The sequence below is a fragment of the Pan paniscus genome, chromosome 1 (genome assembly GCF_029289425.2).
Source record: "Pan paniscus chromosome 1, NHGRI_mPanPan1-v2.0_pri, whole genome shotgun sequence".
NCBI classification, from domain to species: Eukaryota; Metazoa; Chordata; class Mammalia; order Primates; family Hominidae; genus Pan; species Pan paniscus.
Window position 1 is genome coordinate 2871098 of NC_073249.2, and position 18730 is coordinate 2889827.

General features: G+C 36.6%; 1 protein-coding gene across 5 annotated transcripts in view; it reads left to right on the plus strand.

The window, feature by feature from the left end:
* The window catches only part of SMYD3 (SET and MYND domain containing 3), a 759415-nt gene that overhangs the window by 247006 nt on the left and 493679 nt on the right, over positions 1-18730 (plus strand). The gene's annotated exons all lie outside the window — the stretch shown is intronic.

Here is an 18730-nt window from a genome sequence, read left to right on the forward strand (position 1 = left end):
ACACTTCACTCATCAACCACAGAACATACATTCTTCTCATCTGCGCCTGGAACATACTCCAGGATTGACCACATGCTCAGCCATAAAGCAAGTTTCAATAAATTTGAAAAAATCTAAATCATACCAACCATATTCTAAGACCACAGTGGAATAAAAATAGAAATCAGTACCATAAAGGACTCAAAACCACAGTTACATGGAAATTATACAACTTGCTCCTGAATGACTTTTGTGTAAACAATGAAATTAAGGCAGAAATAAAAAAAATTTAAATAAATGAAAACAGAGGCACAGGTACCAAAACCTCTGGGATGTAGCAAAAGTAGTGTTAAGAGGAAATTTTATAGTGCTAAATACCTACTGCAGGAAGTTAGAAAGATCCCAATTTAATGATTTAATACTACACCTAAAGGAACTAGAAAAACAAGAACAAACATTTCAAAGCTAGCAGAAAAAAAGAAATAACTAAAATCAGAGCAGAGCTGAATGAAATTGAGACCCAGAAATTAATATAATCAACAAAACTAAAAATTGGTTATTTGAAAGGATACACAAGATTGATAGACCATTAGCTAGATTAACAAAAAAGAAGTTCAAATAAGCACAATTAGAAGTGACAAAAGTGACATTACAACCGATCCCACAGAAACACAAAAGATCCTCAGAGACTATTATGAACACCTCTATGCATACAAACTAGAAAATCTAGAGGAAATGGATGAATTCCTGGAAACACACTGTGATGGTTAACACTGTGAACTTGATTGGATTGAAGGATACGCAGCATTAATCCTGGGTGTGTCTATGAGGGTGTTGCCAAAAGAGATTAACATTTGAGTCAGTGGACTGGGGAAGGCAGATCCACCCTTATCTGGTGGGCACCATCTAATCAGCTCTCAGGGAATATAAAACAGGCAGAAAATCGTGAAAAAGAGAGACAGGCCTAGCCTCCCAGCCCACATCCTTCTCCCATGCTGGATGCTTCCTGCCCTCGACCATCAGACTTCAAGTTCTTCAGTTTTGGAACTTGGACTGGCTCTCCTTGCTCCTCAGCTTGCAGCCTATTGTGGGACCTTGTAATCATGTAAGTTAATACTTAACAAACTCCCGTTTATATCTATGTATCTATCTATGTATCTATGTATGTATGTATGTGTGTGTCTATCTGTCTGTCTGTCTGTCTGTCTGTCTGTCTGTCTGTCTATCTATCTATCTATCTATCTATCTATCTATCTATCTATCTATCCATCTTATTAGTTATGTCACTCTAAGAGAACCCTGACTAATACACACACAATCTCTTAAGATTGAGTCAGGAAGAAATTGAAACCTTGAAGAGAACAGTATTGAGTTCTGACATTGAATCAGTAATTTAAAACCTACCAACCAGAAAAAAAAAAAATGCCCCAGACAAATGGATTCCCTGCCAGATTCTGCCAGATGTATTGTACAAATAGGAGCTGCTACCAATTTTGAAACTATACCAAGCCAGTGTTACCTCCATACCAAAACCTGGTGAAGACACAATAACAAAAAAGAAAATGACAAGCCAATATCCCTGATGAGTATAAACCCAAAAATCTGCAACAACATGCTAGTAAACCAAATAAAACAGCACATCAAAAACTTTATTACCATGATCAAGTAGGCTTCATTCCTGGGATGAAAGTTGATTCAATATATGCAAATCAAAAAGTGTGATTCACCACATAAACAGTATTAAAAATAAAGACTATATGATCATCCCCAATGGATGCGGAGAAAGCTTTTCACAAAACCCCAAATCCCCTCATGATAAAAACCCTCAAGAAACCAGGCATTGAAGGAAAATAATAATAATAATTATTATTATTATAATAAGATCCATCAAATAATAAGATCCATCAAAATAATAAGATCGATGTATGACAAACCCATAGCCAACATCATCCTGAATGGACAAAAACTGGAAGCATTCTCCCTGAGAACTGGAACAAGACAAGGAAGCCCACTCTTACCACTCCTATTCAACATTGTCCTGGAAGTGCTAGCTGGAGCAGTCAGTCAAGTGAAAAAAAGAAAAGGCATCCAATTAGGAAAAGAAGAAGTGAAACTATTTCTCTTTGCAGGTGATATGATTATATACCTGTAAAGTCCCAAAGACTCCACCAAAAGGCTCCTGAAACTGATCAATGACTTCAGTAAAGTTTCAGATGCAAAATAAGTGTGCAGAAATCAGTAACCTTTTTATACACCAATAACGTTCAAACTGAGAGCCAAATAATGAATCCAGTCTCATTTGCAGTAGAGATACACATGCACAACACCTAGGAATACATCTAACCAAGGAAGTAAAACATTTTTACAAGAATTAGAAAACACTGCTGAAAGAAATCAGAAATGATGCAAACAAGTAGAAAGACATTCCATGCTCATGGATTGGAAGAATCAATATCACTAAAATGGCCATACTGCCCATAGCAGTCTACAGATTCAACACTATTCCTATGAAACTACCAGCGTCATTTTTCACAGAATTGGAAGTATGCTAAAATTAACATAGAACCAAACAAGAGTCCAAGTAGCCAAAGCAATCCTAAGCAAAAAGACCAAAGCCAGAGGCATCACATTACCTGACTTCAAACTATACTATAAGGGTACAATAACCAAAACAGCATGGTCCTGGTACAAAAACAGACACATAGACCAGTGGAACAGAGTGGAGAACCCCAAAATAAAGCCATACACCTACAGCCATCTGATCTTTGATAAAGTAGACAAAAATAAGCAATGAGGAAAGGACTCCCTGTTCAATGAATGGTGCTGGGACAGCTTGCCAGCCATAGGCAGAAGAATGGAACTGGACCCTTACCTTTCATCTTATATAAAAATTAACTCAAGATGGGTAAAAGATTTAAGTTTAAGATCTGAAACTATAAGAAGCTAGGAAACACCATTCTGGACATTGACTTTGGCAAATAATTTATGGTGAAGTCCTTAAAAGCAGTTGCAACAAAAGTAAAAATTGACTGGTGGGACCTAATTAAACCAAAGAACTTCTGCACATCAAAAGAAACTATCAACAGAGTGTACAGTCTACAGAATGAGAGAAAATGTTGGCAAACTACACATCTGACAAAGTTTTTTTAATAGAATGCCTATTATTAAGAAGTAAAAAACAACAGATTTTGGTGAGGCAGCAGAGAAAAAGAGAAAAGGGAGTACTTATGTGAGTGGGAATGTAAACCTAGTTCAGCCACTGTGGAACGCCACTGGAGGTTTCTCAAGGAGCTTAAAGCAGAACTACCATTCGATCCAGCAATCCCATTAATGGATACATATCCAAAAGAGAACAAATAATTCTACCAAAAAGACATATTCATGTTGATGAACACAGCATGTTCATCGCTGTGTGCAGAAATCAATAGCGTTTCTATGCACCAATAACGTTCAAACTGAGAGCCAAATAATGAATCCAGTCTCATTTGCAGTAGATATACACACCTACAACACCTAGGAATACATCCAACCAAGGAAGTAAAACATTTTTACAAGAACTAGAAAACACTGCTGAAAGAAATCAGAAATGACACAAACAAGTAGAAAGACATTCCATGCTCATGGATTGGAAGAATCATTGCTGCACTATTCACAATAGCAGAGATGTGGTATCATCCTAGGTGCCTAGCAACAGTAGACTGGATGAAGAAAATGTGGTACATATACACCACAGAATACAATGTGGCCTTAAGAAAGAACAAAATCATGTCCTTTGCAGCAACCTGGATGCAGCTGGAGGTCATTATTCTAAGTGAATTAATACGGGAACAAAAAACCAATACTGCATGTTCTCACTTAGAAGTGGGAGCTAAACATTGGGTACTCATGGACATAAAGATGGCAACAGCAGAAACTGAGGACTGCTCGAGGTTGGAGGGAGGGAGCAAGGGTTGAAAACCTAACTGGTGGAAACTGTGTTCACTACCTGGGTGATGGGCTCATTTGTACCCCAAACCTCAGCATCATGTAATATACCCTGGTAACAAACCTGCGCATGTACCCCCTTGGTTCTAAAATTAAAGTTCAAAACACAACAATCCCAGAAAAATTTATTAAATTCAAACTATCAGTTTCAGGCACATATTTTTATCCTTTTTAGAAGTACTTTTGAGCTGAAATTGAAATGTCAAATAACATATCATTTGAAATACATGTTTGGTTGACTATTGCCATCACATGGTATTAAATATTAAACATTATTTTATGCTGTTAGCAGGTCACAAGTTTCAGTGTGTAATGAAGAAAATATTATCTGCTTGATGACTTCTGTGCTCTGTGATAGAACTGTGTGTATTTATTTACCATAGTAACAGGCTTTGTTCTGTTAGTGGATACTTAAATGTGATTATTAAGTGTTATGTGAATATAACTATTTCAGACATAGTCTATAACTGCTATACACAAATTCTATAGGTTTTGGGAAATAATAATAATGAAAAGATGCCTCTGCCTCATATATAACAGTCCCTACAGTAATCAGGACAGATGTCTTTAGAACCAGGTGGTTTGTACCCAGTGATAAGTTAATATGTAATAAAGTCTTGCTATAAGTGAATCTGAGAAAAAAGCTACTTTTAATAAATGCATGGATTTTTTTAAAACAGAAACCTTTAACAGAATAAATTTATAATATTTTAGAGTCAGTGCAGTTATACATATGTTTCTTCATACTGCTTACTGTCTATGTGACCTTGGGCAAATTCACTCATCTCCGTGTGCTTTAGTGTTTTTATCTGTCAAATGGTTATAATAACAGTTTCTATCTGGTACGGTACCTGTAGTTGTACCTGGCACTTAGCAACCACTGTGTTATCTTTTATTATCATTGTGTATACGCCATTCAGAGTACGTGGGCACAGTGTTTGAGGCACCTACTAAAGCCGGGCACAGTGTCTGAGGCACCTACTAAAGCCGGGCACAGTGTCTGAGGCACCTACTAAAGCCGGGCACAGTGTCTGCGGCACCTACTAAAGCCGGGCACAGTGTCTGAGGCACCTACTAAAGCCGGGCACAGTGTCTGAGGCACCTACTAAAGCTGTAGGCTGGAGGTTCTTGCACTTGAGATAAGCCCCGATTACAAAATAACACTCTGTGGAAGGTGTTTTATATTTGCAGCTTACCTGTGAATATTCCAAGTAAAGTCACTGCTATTTGAAGCCAACCCAGCTGCTTTCCTTTATCAGAAAAGAATGTTCCCCTGTGAAGCCTTTTTATACTGTCCTAACAACCCAAATCCAGGAACACAACCCCTGCTCCCAACTCAAATGGACTTTTTCACCCAGTCAAATCAATGTTGGTTCTGTCTGTCCATTTTCTTTACATTAGGAAATGACATGTAGCCCAAAGGACAAATGTTTTAGGGGATGGATACCCCATTCTTGTTGATGTGCTTGTTTCACATTACATGCCTGTATCAAAACATCTTATATAGCCCATAAATATATACACCTACTATGTACCCACAAAAATTACAGAAAAATAGCATCTGAAACAAATTGCCAAACTTATGCATAGGATTGAGTGAAGTAAATTAATTTTGAGTCTCAAAATGTTGCTGGTGTATTTAATTTTTAAAAGAGCTTAAGATAGTGGGCTTTCAGGTTTACATTTTAGTTTATTGCTTTCTTAAAGCAGTTAACTATCATTAAAAGATGGTTGCACTTTAAAAGTTGATTCGGGAGAGTAGTATTTCTTGTCCAAAGTTTCATATTCATCTTTAAAAGATGTACGTTAAAGTAATTTTTTTCTTGTTTTGTTTGATAGAGTTCTAAATACATGAATATAGCTTTAAGAGATGGACCTTAAATTGCAATTTAATTTCAGACTCAATAGACACACGATACTCTGCTACCATTTTGGCAGTGTTATAAGCCTATTGATTATTTCTGATATTATCAGTGAGCAGCTTTTGTAGTGGTCAAGGTGCTATATAAATATAATGATGTCTTACTGACTTTCTGTAAACTTACATGTTTGGACTGGTGAAGATTTATTTCTAGAAATAAAATATTCTCATATGAAGTGTGAACATTGTATTTTTACACCTAGTTTATGTGAAAAATATCTGTATTGTGTATTATAGTTTTGCAGTCACTGAAAATAGTGTACTGAATTCAGCTGTTTTCTTCAGGTAGCTATTCCATGACAACTGAGTTTGTCAAGCAACAATTGAAGATTTGAATGTTGGACTATGAAAATGAGGTTTCAGCAGTCACAGTCATCACAGGGTGAGAATAGATTAGATAGTGTTGCCAGGTTTTAGAAGACAGAGTATTAGAACCTAGTATCAGTAAGGAGGAACACAGGAATATAGAGAAGACCATTTTTGAGTTTTAGATTTTATAGAATTTTTAGACAGTTTTGCAGGTATATATCAAGAGAGGGGGAGGGAAAGGAATGCGTTTGAATTTATTCTGCAGGTGCCTGCAGTTATTAATGTGCTCTATAATTGTGTCATGCCAGAAGGTGACTTAATTTGAAAGTAAGCTAACATGGAACAGACTTGACTACCTGGGGGAACTGCTCTTAGAAGAAAAGAGATAAAGTTTAATATAAACAGTACGAAATCACCTATCCAATGGGGAAATAACTTTTGAGTTTGGAGAACATTGTATCTAAGGAACAGTTGCCAAAGCAGATATTACAGTGAAAGGTGAGATCAATAGACTTAATGTGACCTGATCTTATTAGTTGATAAGAAAAAGTTTTGGAAGTACATAAATACAAACACACATTTTTTAAGGGTGAAACAGAAATTATATTTTTCATGTTACTTTAGGTAAAACTGTTTTGTTGGGCTGTACTACTATGATGATCAAATATGACCTTAACTGAAAATTTTTATAGAGCTTATTTTTTCAGAAATATTTTATTCCAGTACATTTAGGAAATTACAAAAAAATATACAAAAAAAAAAAAAAACTAGGATCCATACTGGGTGCATTTTTGTGAATTAAAACCTGAAATAATTGTTTAATAGTTTCCATATTTGTGTTGTATTTTCTGTGTTTTGTGTGGAGTATCAATAATCAGGCCGGGTGCGGTGGCTCATGCCTGTAATCCCAGCACTTTGGGAGGCTGAGGTGGGCGGATCACTTAAGGTCAGGAGTTCAAGACCAGCCTGGCCAACATGGTGAAACCCTGTCTCTACTAAAAATACAAAAATTAGCCAGGTGTGGTGGCGGGTGCCTGTAATCCCAGCTACTTGGAAGGCTGAGGCGGGAGAATCACTTAAACCTGGGAGGCAATGAGCCAGAGATCGCACCACTTTGCTCCAGCCTGGGCGACAGAGTGAGACTGTGTCTCAAAAACAAATGAAGAAACAAAAAGCAATGATCATACTATAAAAAAATCAAATACTAAAAAAAAATCCCAGTAATCAACTATTTTAAAATGCATTTTGTAAATGCATTTTAAAATAGTTGTAAAATGTAAAATGCATTTTCGCATCTTGATCTTATTTGACCCTCGGAGAAATACTGTGAATTAGGTAAAAGAAGTCAGACAGCGGCCGGGCGCGGTGGCTCATGCCTGTAATCCCAGCACTTTGGGAGGCTGAGGCGCGCGGGTCATGAGGTCAGGAGATCGAGACCATCCTGGCTAACACGGTGAAACCCCATCTCTAGTAAAAATACAAAAAAAAAAAAAAAAAATTAGCCGGTCATGGTGGCGGGCGCCTGTGGTCCCAGCTACTCGGGAGGCTGAGGCAGGACAATGGCGCGAAACCGGGAGACAGAGCTTGCAGTGAGCCAAGATTGCGCCACTGCACTCCAGCCTGGGCGACAGAGCGAGACTCCATCTCAAAAAAAAAAAAAAAAACAAGTCAGAGAGCTTTTGCATAACTGGCCCAGAGGATGTGGTAGATGGAGCTACACTCAGACTTTGGAGCCTGACTAATAACACAATTAGAGCACGAGCAAGAGGAAGGCCAGGGGCAGCTTTGACATGGGAAGAGAGCTACTTACATACTGACCAGTAATTGATAATGGGAACAAACGACCTGCCCAAATTACTTTCCAAAAAGTCTCTGTTTGGAGACATTTCAAGTTTAGAAATGAACAATTTTGAGATGATCTGGGCAGATTTGAAATCTTGTGAAATCCCTTCAAAATCCGAAAATGAATGTGTGAGAGCCCAGCGTGTGTTTTGTGAAGACTTCTCTTGTGTGTCTTGTATTGCTTAGAGGGCATGATTTGATGATGTGGTCAGAACATTCTGGGCAGAATCGTTACGTCATCAGTTCTTGTCATATTGGCTCCAACCTTATTTTCTTATGGTTGCTTTTCAGTTTTATGAAACAATTTCCCCCAAACACCTCATCAGTGGCTCAGTATCCGAACCTTTTACTCCAAATACAGTTTCAAAAGAGATATGCTCTCTGCCTGTTAACTATTTCAGTTGAGACCCAACCTTACATCAATAGAATGAATCTCTGCAACAGTTGGTTTCAGCAAGGTGGCAAGAGGGATTTTGATGGTAGGGGACAGCGAAGCAGGAAAGGGTATGTTCTCATCACTCATGAAAACTTACTTCTCAGATAGCGTTTGCTCATAACCGCTCGCTAATCCAGGCAGTACTTATCCAGGTTCTCTTACTACCTGGATTTTTTAAGGATAAAAGTCTACCAAAATTTTTCAAAGCAAATTCTGTAATCTACTAGGAGAATTTATTTTTTTGAAGGCAATAGGTGACTCTTAGCTAGAAAATAAAAAGTGTTAACTGTCATTTCTATTTACTTTAGGAAGCATTTTGCCAAACAAAAAGGTGTCGTTTAGGTGTGGGAAATAAGTGATGAGTAGCTGACTCAGGAGCTGTAGCTAACCTCTCTTATATATAGTCTGTGTTTAGAGTGCAGTAAAAAGAGAAGAAACTGCTTTGTGACAGTTTCCCACGTACAAGAGATATTAATGAAATAAAATGTTTTTAACTCATGTGTGTATATATATATATATGAGTCCCATGTTAAAATACATACATATATATATATATATATATATATATATATATATATATATAGTTATCCTTCTCTTTCTTAAACCACAGTGCTAGGCAAAATCTGTCGTGGTAGTCTGTTGAATGTGTGGTTGCCTAGACACACATTATAAATAATTATTTAATTAATTTTTAAAAACAGAACTTGAGATTTTAGCATTTTGCTTATAACACATAAAATTTGAGATCTGGGACCTCAGAATTTTCTTCTATACTTGCACACATGCTTTCAAATGTCATTACCTACTTGAGTCCAACATCTGGCAATTCGTTATACTGAGCAGCTAATTTTTCATTGTGGTTCCTCTGGGGCTCAGTGCAGAGTCATACAACACAGCTGACTACAGAGTAGCGACCTGGATTCAGATCAGCTGCCAAATTAGGTTTACAATTCTGTAACATTCAGGTCTAATAAGGGAGTTATATACAAAAGAGCATTTAGTCTTAGTTGATTTAGTAGTTTGATGTGTATCTTCGTATTTTAACATATAACTAACGAAGAAATATGCTGAATATTATTTTCTTTTAAAAAACATTTTAATTATCTGAATAATCGAATTCATCCTTATGTGAGACTGTAATTATATTAAACAGTGTAATATATGTGTTATATATATATAGTATATATGTATAAAATATATATAGTGGAAATGTTGGAGTCAGGCAAATTGGGTTTTGATTTCTGCAGAAATATTGTTATTTGGGCATCTTCTCTGTGGCTCAGTTTCCACATAGGTAAAATGAAAATTCTAAAAATAACTTCATAGGGCCATTTTAGAAATTAAATAAAGTCATAAATATACTATTAATGCATATTATAAAGTGTCCAGTAGGTGGTATTCTTATTGCATTTGATGTAATTTATTTATGAATTTGAAGCTTCAAGCTTCCTTGACCGTAACAAATGCATACATAACCCAGAATATGAACAATTCACTCTTCAAAAGTTTTACTCACTTGAAATAATATACTCCACTTATGATAATGACTTCATTTTAGAAATCATATTACTTGGGATTGGTACCCTTTCTATTACAACAGGAGCCCTAGCTACTCAAATAGACTCACTTTCCAGTAGAAAAATATATTTTTACAATCCACATAGAATCTCATTTGAACAACTAGAGCAATGTCCAGAGTCCTCACTTCTTACTTAAAATAAAACTACAGATACAGTAAGATCAAGGATCATACCGTAAGAACAAAGGCAAAAGTTAGGTAGTAAAGGGGAAGAGAAGAACGTTTTATTAATTTTTTTAACTAAAGAAAGCCACCATAATTGAATGTCAACTTTAGCTGTGACTTTTCTGGCAGCTAGAATAAAAGTAAGATCGTTGTCTGATAGAACTGAATGTCTCAGTTTATTAGAACAACAAAATACTGTAATCTTTCTCAAAACCTACATGGAACAAACTGGAACAAGTATTTCATGAAAACCAAATGAAAAATAAGTAAATAAATGATTTCATCACCACTGTCACCAAAAACAAATGAATTTTTTGGATAGGAAAACATGGCTAAGTTGGTAATTGACTGAGACATTGGCCTGGTGTGTTATCTGTGGTTGTATTTTATTAAACTTATATTTACAGAAATGGAAAAAAACTAACTTTTCATACAGTTTGGTGTATTCATAGCAAAATATGAATAGAAATCACCTCTGGAATCTTGATGAACAAGGCCTTTAGTGGTTCATTGGTGTAGAATGAATATTAATTTAGAGAAATAGGTCTATAAGTCAGGAGTGATACAGAAATGTCATAAGGCTTATTCATAATCACAACATTTTTCAGATATTTTCCACGTTAAATCTGAAATTTTAATTTCTTAGATAAAAATCTGTTATTTTTGATATTTTTTTACTTTTGTTTTGATTTGTAAAATTTCTATTTCATTTCTCTCTTTAAGGGTTGAGATTTTCCTAAGTGTGAGATGTCTGCCTCTTTCTTAATAAAAGAGGATCTACATGTTTCAAAAATACTTTTATTCCCAGTATTTCTGTTTTTTGTTTGTTTGTTTGTTTGTTTTTGGAGACAGAGTCTCATTCTGTCACCCAGGCTAGAGTACAGTGGCACGATCTTGGCTGACTGCAGCCTCTGCTTCCCAGGTTCAAGAGATTCTCGTGCCTCAGCCTCCTGAGTAGCTGGGATTACAGGCATGTGCCACCACACTTAGCTAATGTTTGTGTTTTTACTAGAGACAGGGTCTTGCCATGTTGTCCAGGCTGGTCTGCAACTCCTGGGCTCAAGTGATCCGCTCGCCTCAGCCACCATGTCTGGCCTGTTGCCAGTTTTTATTCTTATTTTTAAACTTCATCTTGGAAATAAAACTAAAAAAAAAAAAAAAAAAGGCAGTAGCTGCTGAATTCTTTTAGGAACTCTATGGAGTTCAGGTTCTTGGTCTATTTAGCCATAGCGGAATTTATGAAAATCTAAAACATTAATGATGCCTAAGAGGCAGGCTGCCTCACTGAGATGAATGCTTTGCCTGGCCTGATAGCAGAATTAAAGAAAATTGAAACTTCAGCGTTTTGAAGATCACTGGGGTATCATTTGGTATGTATTCAGAATAGTTCATGAATAATGTTTAGATGGAGTCCATATAAACCCAATTCATAGTAGAGTGGAAAAATTTTTATATACAGAAAACTGCTGTAGCCAGATAGTAAAAGAAGATATATTTAACTGTTTATAGTAGGCAACAGAAGGCAGTGTGGAAGAGTCCAATGAAAACAGTGTTAGGAGTGCTTCTTGTCCCTTTTTACGCAACTAGAAAATATAAAGCAAAAGTAATTTTTATAACATATGCCAAGGATCTACTCATATGGTACATGATTTATATCTGCCATAACAGACTGACATAGCATCTTTCACTGTCAAATTGAGTTAGCTGTGGTACATATCATGGATGGTTTCAAAGCTATTTTGCCATTAATAAGGCATTTACAAATACTATAATAAGTGCTTATAGTATATACTGCCGGTCCTTTCAGATTGCTGCTTTGCATGCATCAAATCCTATTTATAAAGTGGTATTATCCAAAGTGAATAGGGAAAATGATCTAGAAAGTCAGGATTTTTTTTTTCCACACTCACAAGTAGAATCCTTCTCTCTAGTGAATTGAGTCGGCATTTCAGAATGGAAAAGTCTGATGTGCAAATAGCTAGCCCCAAGATACCTATAAAATGGGGTCACTCAAAAAGGTGAAAAGTACAGTGAATTTACATTTAAGTGTCCTTGGCCTCTTTTAGGTGTGGGAAATGAGTGATGAGTAGCTCACTCAGGAACTATAGCTAACCTCTTTTATATATAGTCTATGTTTAGAGTGCAGTAAAAAGAGAAGAAACTGCTTTGTGACAGTTTCCCATGTACAAGAGATATTAATGAAATAAAATGTTTTTTTAACTCATATGTATATATGAGTCCCATGTTAAAATATATATATACACATATATGTACATATATACGTGTATATATATGTATATACACACATATATATACATATATATATAGTTATCCTTCTCTTAAACCACAGTGCTAGGCAAAATCTGTCGTGGTAGTCTGTTGAATGTGTGGTTGCCTAGATACACGTTATAAATTTGATTACCAAAAAGTATGCATGTACAGAGTATGAAGTTTTTAAAAATGACAGGCTACACTTCAGTTTATATTTCACATTAGATTGGGAAATTGGTTGGCCTTTTTTTTTTTTTTGGAGACAGAGTCTTGCTGTGGTCACCTTGGCTGGAGTGCAGTGGCAATAACACAGCTCACTGTAGCCTTGACTTCCTGGGCTCAAGCAATCCTGCCACCTCAGACTCTGGAGTAGCTGGGTGCACCATTAGATGCATGCACCATCGCACCCAGCTAATATTTTAATGAGAGATGGAATCTCAGTGTGTTGCCCAGGCTGGTTTCGAACTCCTGGGCTCAAGTGATGCTCCCTCCTTGCCATCCCAAGATATGCAAGGATTACAGGCATGAGCCACTGAGACCAGCTTTTTTTTTTTTTTTTTTTTTTGGGTAAGCAGTGGGGTTTCACTGTGTTGCCTGGGCTTTAGAATACTGTGGTATGATCATAGCAGACCGTGGCTTCAAACTCCTAGCCTCAGGTGATCCTCCTGCTTCAGCCTCCCAAGTAGCTGGGACTATAGACATTTGCCACCATGCCCAACAAAGATTCGTTGGCTTTTATTCATTTTTTAAAAATAAGGAAAAAATCCCCACCTTTTACAAAACCTGTAGAATGTTATTTCTTTCTAATTTTAACTCTCAATCTCTTGTGTTCTTAGTCCATCAAGTAAGAATTCTTTCTACACCAAACTTTCAAAGTAAGATTCAAAATAATATTGAAATAGTTAAAACTCTTCCCAAGAATTAGAATGATTTCATAACAAAACATTTGATATATGGGCCAACAAATAGAATAGATTTAGCCAAAGACTGATTTTTGAAAGGAAAGTTCAGGAAACCTCCCAGAATATTCATATATATAATGTACAGTATAACCGATTAATGGATAATTTGGGAAATTAGAAACTTGGGGGTTAAGATCTGTGAAGACCAACGTCTTTCTAATAGGATTTCCAGAGGCAGGTGATAGTTAAGATAGAGGGGTGGAAATAGTCAATGAAATGATAAAAGCATTATTCACAAAGCTGAAAAAAGCCTTATAATTCTTCAGATAGAAAGGGCTCACTATGTGTTGAATCACATGATTTAAAAAAGTCAAAAACTCAATTATTCCTAGTAAAATTTTAGAACTCCATAGAAAAAATATATATATATACCAACGTATTCCCCTAGAAGGAAAAAATAAGTGACAAAACATGCAGGAACTGGACTAAAATCACATTTCTCATATGCAGCATTTAATTCTAGAAGATCACGGAACAGTACTTTCAAAGTTCTGAAAGATAAATAACTTTGAATAAGTGCGATGTGGTGCTGAGAAGAATGTATATTCTGTTGATTTGGGGTGGAGAGTTCTGTAGATGTCTATTAGGTCCACTTGGTGCAGAGCTGAGTTCAAGTCCTGGATATGTTTGTTAACTTTCTGTCTTATTGATCTGTCTAATGTTGACAGTGGGACGTTAATGTCTCCCATTATTATTGTGTGGGAGTCTAAGTCTCTTTGTAGGTCTCTAAGGACTTGCTTTATTAATCTGGGTGCTTCTGTATTGGGTGCATATATATATTTAGGATAGTTAGCTCTTCTTGTTGAATTGATCCCTTTACCATTATGTAATGGCCTTCTTTGTCTCTTTTGATCTTTGTTGGTTTAAAGTCTGTTTTATCAGAGACTAGGATTGCAACCCCTGCTTTTTTTTTGTTTTCCATTTGCTTGGTAGATCTTCCTCCATCTCTTTATTTTGAGCCTATGTATGTCTCTGTACATGAGATAGGTCTCCTAAATACAGCACACTGATGGGTCTTGACTCTTTATCCAATTTGCCAGTCTGTGTCTTTTAATTGGAGCATTTAGCCCATTTACATTTAAGGTTAATATTGTTATGTGTGAATTTGATCCTGTCATTATGATGTTAGCTGGTTATTTTGCTCGTTAGTTGATGCAGTTTCTTCCTAGCATCGATGGTCTCAGTAAAGCACTCCTCAGCAAATATAAAAGAACATAAATTATAACAAACTGTCTCTCAGACCATAGTGCAATCAAATTAGAACTCAGGATTAAGAAACTCACTCAAAACCGCTCAACTACATGGAAACTGAACAACCTGTTCCTGAATGACTACTGGGTACATAACGAAATGAAGGCAGAAATAAAGATGTTCTTTGAAACTGATGAGAACAAAGACACAACATGCCAGAATCTCTGGGACACATTTAAAGCAGTGTGTAGAGGGAAATTTAGAGCATTAAATGCCCACAAGAGAAAGCAGGAAAGATCTAAAATTGACACCCTAACATCACAATTAAAAGAACTAGAGAAGCAAGAGCAAACACATTCAAAAGCTAGCAGAAGGCAAGAAATAACTAAGATCAGAGCAGAACTGAAGGAAATAGAGACACAAGAAAAACCCTTCAAAAATCAATGAATCCAGGAGCTGGTTTTTTGGAAAGATCAACAAAATTGATAGACCGCTAGCAAGACTAATGAAGAATAGAGAGAAGAATCAAATAGATGCAATAAAAAATGATAAAGGGGTATCACCACTGACCCCACAGAAATGCAAACTACCATCAGAGAATACTATAAACACCTCTATGCAAATAAACTAGAAAATCTAGAAAAAATGGATAAATTCCTCGACACATACACTCTCCCAAGACTAAACCAGGAAGAAGTTGAATCTCTGAATAGACCAATAGCAGGCTCTGAAATTGAGGCAATAATTAATAGCTTACCAACCAAAAAGAGTTCAGGACCAGATGGATTCACAGCTGAATTCTACCAGAGGTACAAAGAGGAGCTGTTACCATTCCTTCTGAAACTATTCCAATCAATAGAAAAAGAGGGAATCCTCCCTAACTCATTTTATGAGGCCATCATCATCCTGATACCAAAGCCTGGCAGAGACACAACAAAGAAAAGATAATTTTAGACCAATATCCATGATGAATATTGATGCAAAAATCCTCAATAAAATACTGGCAAACCGAATCCAGCAGCACATCAAAAAGCTTATCCACTACGATCAAGTTGGCTTCATCCCTGGGATGCAAGGCTGGTTCAACATACGCAAATCAATAAACATAATCCATCATATAAACAGAACCAAAGGCAAAAGCTGTATGATTATCTCAGTAGATGCAGAAAAGGCCTTCAACAAAATTCATCAGCCCTTCATGCTAAAAATTCTCAATAAACTAGGTATTGATGGGACATATCTCAAAATAATAAGAACTGTTTATGACAAACCCACAGCCAGTATCATACTGAATGGGCAAAAACTGGAAGCATTCCCTTTGAAAACTGGCACAAGACAGGGATGCCCTCTCTCACCACTCCTATTCAACATAGTGTTGGAAATTCTGGCCAGGGCAATCAGGCAGGAGAAAGAAAGAAAGGGTATTCAGTTAGGAAAAGAGGAAGTCAAATTGTCCCTGTTTGCAGATGACATGATTGTATATTTAGAAAACCCCATTGTCTCAGCCCAAAATCTCCTTAAGCTGATAAGCAACTTCAGCAAAGTCTCAGGATACAAAATCAGTGTGCAAAAATCACAAGCATTCTTATACACCAATAACAGACAAACAGAGAGCCAAATCATGAGTGAACTCCCATTCACAATTGCTTCAAAGAGAATAAAATACCTAGGAATTCAACTTACAAGGAATGTGAAGGACCTGTTCAAGGCGAACCACAAACCACTGCTCAACGAAATAAAAGAGGACACAAACAAGTGGAAGAACATTCCATGCTCATGGATAGGAAGAATCAATATCATGAAAATGGCCATACAGCCCAAGGTAATTTATAGATTCAATGCTATCGCCATCAAGCTACCAATGACTTTCTTCACAGAATTGGAAAAAACTACTTTAAAGTTCATATGGAACCAAAAAAGAGCCCGTATTGCCAAGACAATCCTAAGCCAAAAGAACAAAGCTGGAGGCCTCATGCTACCTGACTTCAAACTATACTACAAGGCTACAGTAACCAAAACAGCATGGTCCTGGTACCAAAACAGAGATATAGATCAATGGAACAGAACAGAGCCCTCAGAAAGAATACCACACATCTACAACCATCTGATCTTTGACAACCTGACAAAAACAAGAAATGGGGGAAAGATTCCCTATTTAATAAATGTTGCTGGCAAAAGTGACTAGCCACATGTAGAAAGCTAAAACTGGATCCTTTCCTTACACCTTATACAAAAATTAATTCAAGATGGATTAAAGACTTAAATGTTAGACCTAAAACCACAAAAACCCTAGAAGAAAACCTAGGCAATACCATTCAGGACCTAGGGATGGGCAAGGACTTCATGACTAAAACAGCAAAAGCAATGGAAACAAAAGCCAAAATAGACAAATGGGTTCGAATTAAACTAAAGAGCTTCTGCATAGCAAAAGAACCTACTATCAGAGTGAACAGGCAACCTACAGAATGGGGGAAAATTTTTACAATCTACTCATCTGACAAAGGGCTGATATCCAGAAACTACAAAGAACTTAAACAAATTTACAAGAAAAAATCAAACAACCTCATCAAAAAGTTGGCAAAGGATATGAACAGACGCTTCTCAAAAGAAGACATTTATGCATCCAACAGACACATGAAAAAATGCTCATCATCACTGGCCATCAGAGAAATGCAAATCAAAACCGCAGTGAGATACCATCTCACACCAGTTAGAATGGCAATCATTAAAAAGTCAGGAAACAACAGGTGCTGGAGAGGATGTGGAGAAATAGGAACACTTTTACACTGTTGGTGGGACTGTAAACTAGTTCAACCATTGTGGAAGTCAGTGTGACTATTCCTCAAGGATCTAGAACTAGGAATACTATTTGACCCAGCCATCCCATTACTGGGTATATACCCAGAGGAGTATAAATCATGCTGCTATAAAGACACATGCACACATATGTTTATTGCGGCAGTATTCACAATAGCAAAGACTTGGAATCAACCCAAGTGTCCATAGACTGGATTAAGAAAATGTGGCACATATACACCATGGAATACTATGCAGCCATAAAAAAGGATGAGTTCATGTCCTTTGTAAGGACATGGATGAAGCTGGAAACCATCATTCTTAGCAAACTACCGCAAGGACAGAAAATCAAACACCACATGTTCTCACTCATAGGTGGGAATTGAACAATGAGAACACATGGACACAGGGTGGGGAACATCACACACCAGGGCCTGTCATGGGGTGGGGGTAGAGGGGAGGGATAGCATTAGGAGATATACCTAATGTAAATGATGAGTTAATGGGTGTAGCACACCAACATGGCACATGTATACATATGTAACAAACCTGCACGTTGTGCACATGTACCTTAGAACTTAAAGTATAATTTTAAAAATCATAACTACTTAAAACTCACTGTAGTACACACTGTCCTGCTGGAATATTGCAGCTGCCTCCCGTTGCTTTCGTGGTGGGCTCAAGTGTCGTGACTATCCACCGAAAACGTTGTGTGACGCTCATCAGGCATCTCTACTTGCACAGTTCGTCTCTCCAGTAAATTGCACTGAAGTAAAAAGTAATTTCCCTCAAAAAACAAACAAACAAAGAAAATAACTTTGAACCAAAAATCTCATGTAGCCAAAACTATTTGTTAAGTAAGAAGGCAGTGATAGAAAGATACTCAAATATGCATGGATATAAGCTATTTTTTATCTATTTATCTAGGCTTATTATATGAAATAATATATGTAAGGCGTTTCTGCAGTGAAATGGTAGAAGAATCCAAGAAAGAAGATAATCTGAGATGTAAGAAAGAATTGCAGGTAAAGTAAAGAAAAGCAAAAAAACGAAAATGAAATCTGCTTGACTCTTGGGATATTTTGTTTCAAACAGGAGAAGTTGAATGGCATAAGATTGCATTTCCTCCCCTGTGGAGCTGTTCCACAATACTTAGTTCTACAGTGAGTAATAGATATATAATTATAATATTGTGAATGCTGCCTGTTGACTATCAGTCTCCAAAAATCAACTGAGAAAGCACAGAGGACTGGGATCTATTTATGGAATAGAATTTAATGAATTAAAAATAATCA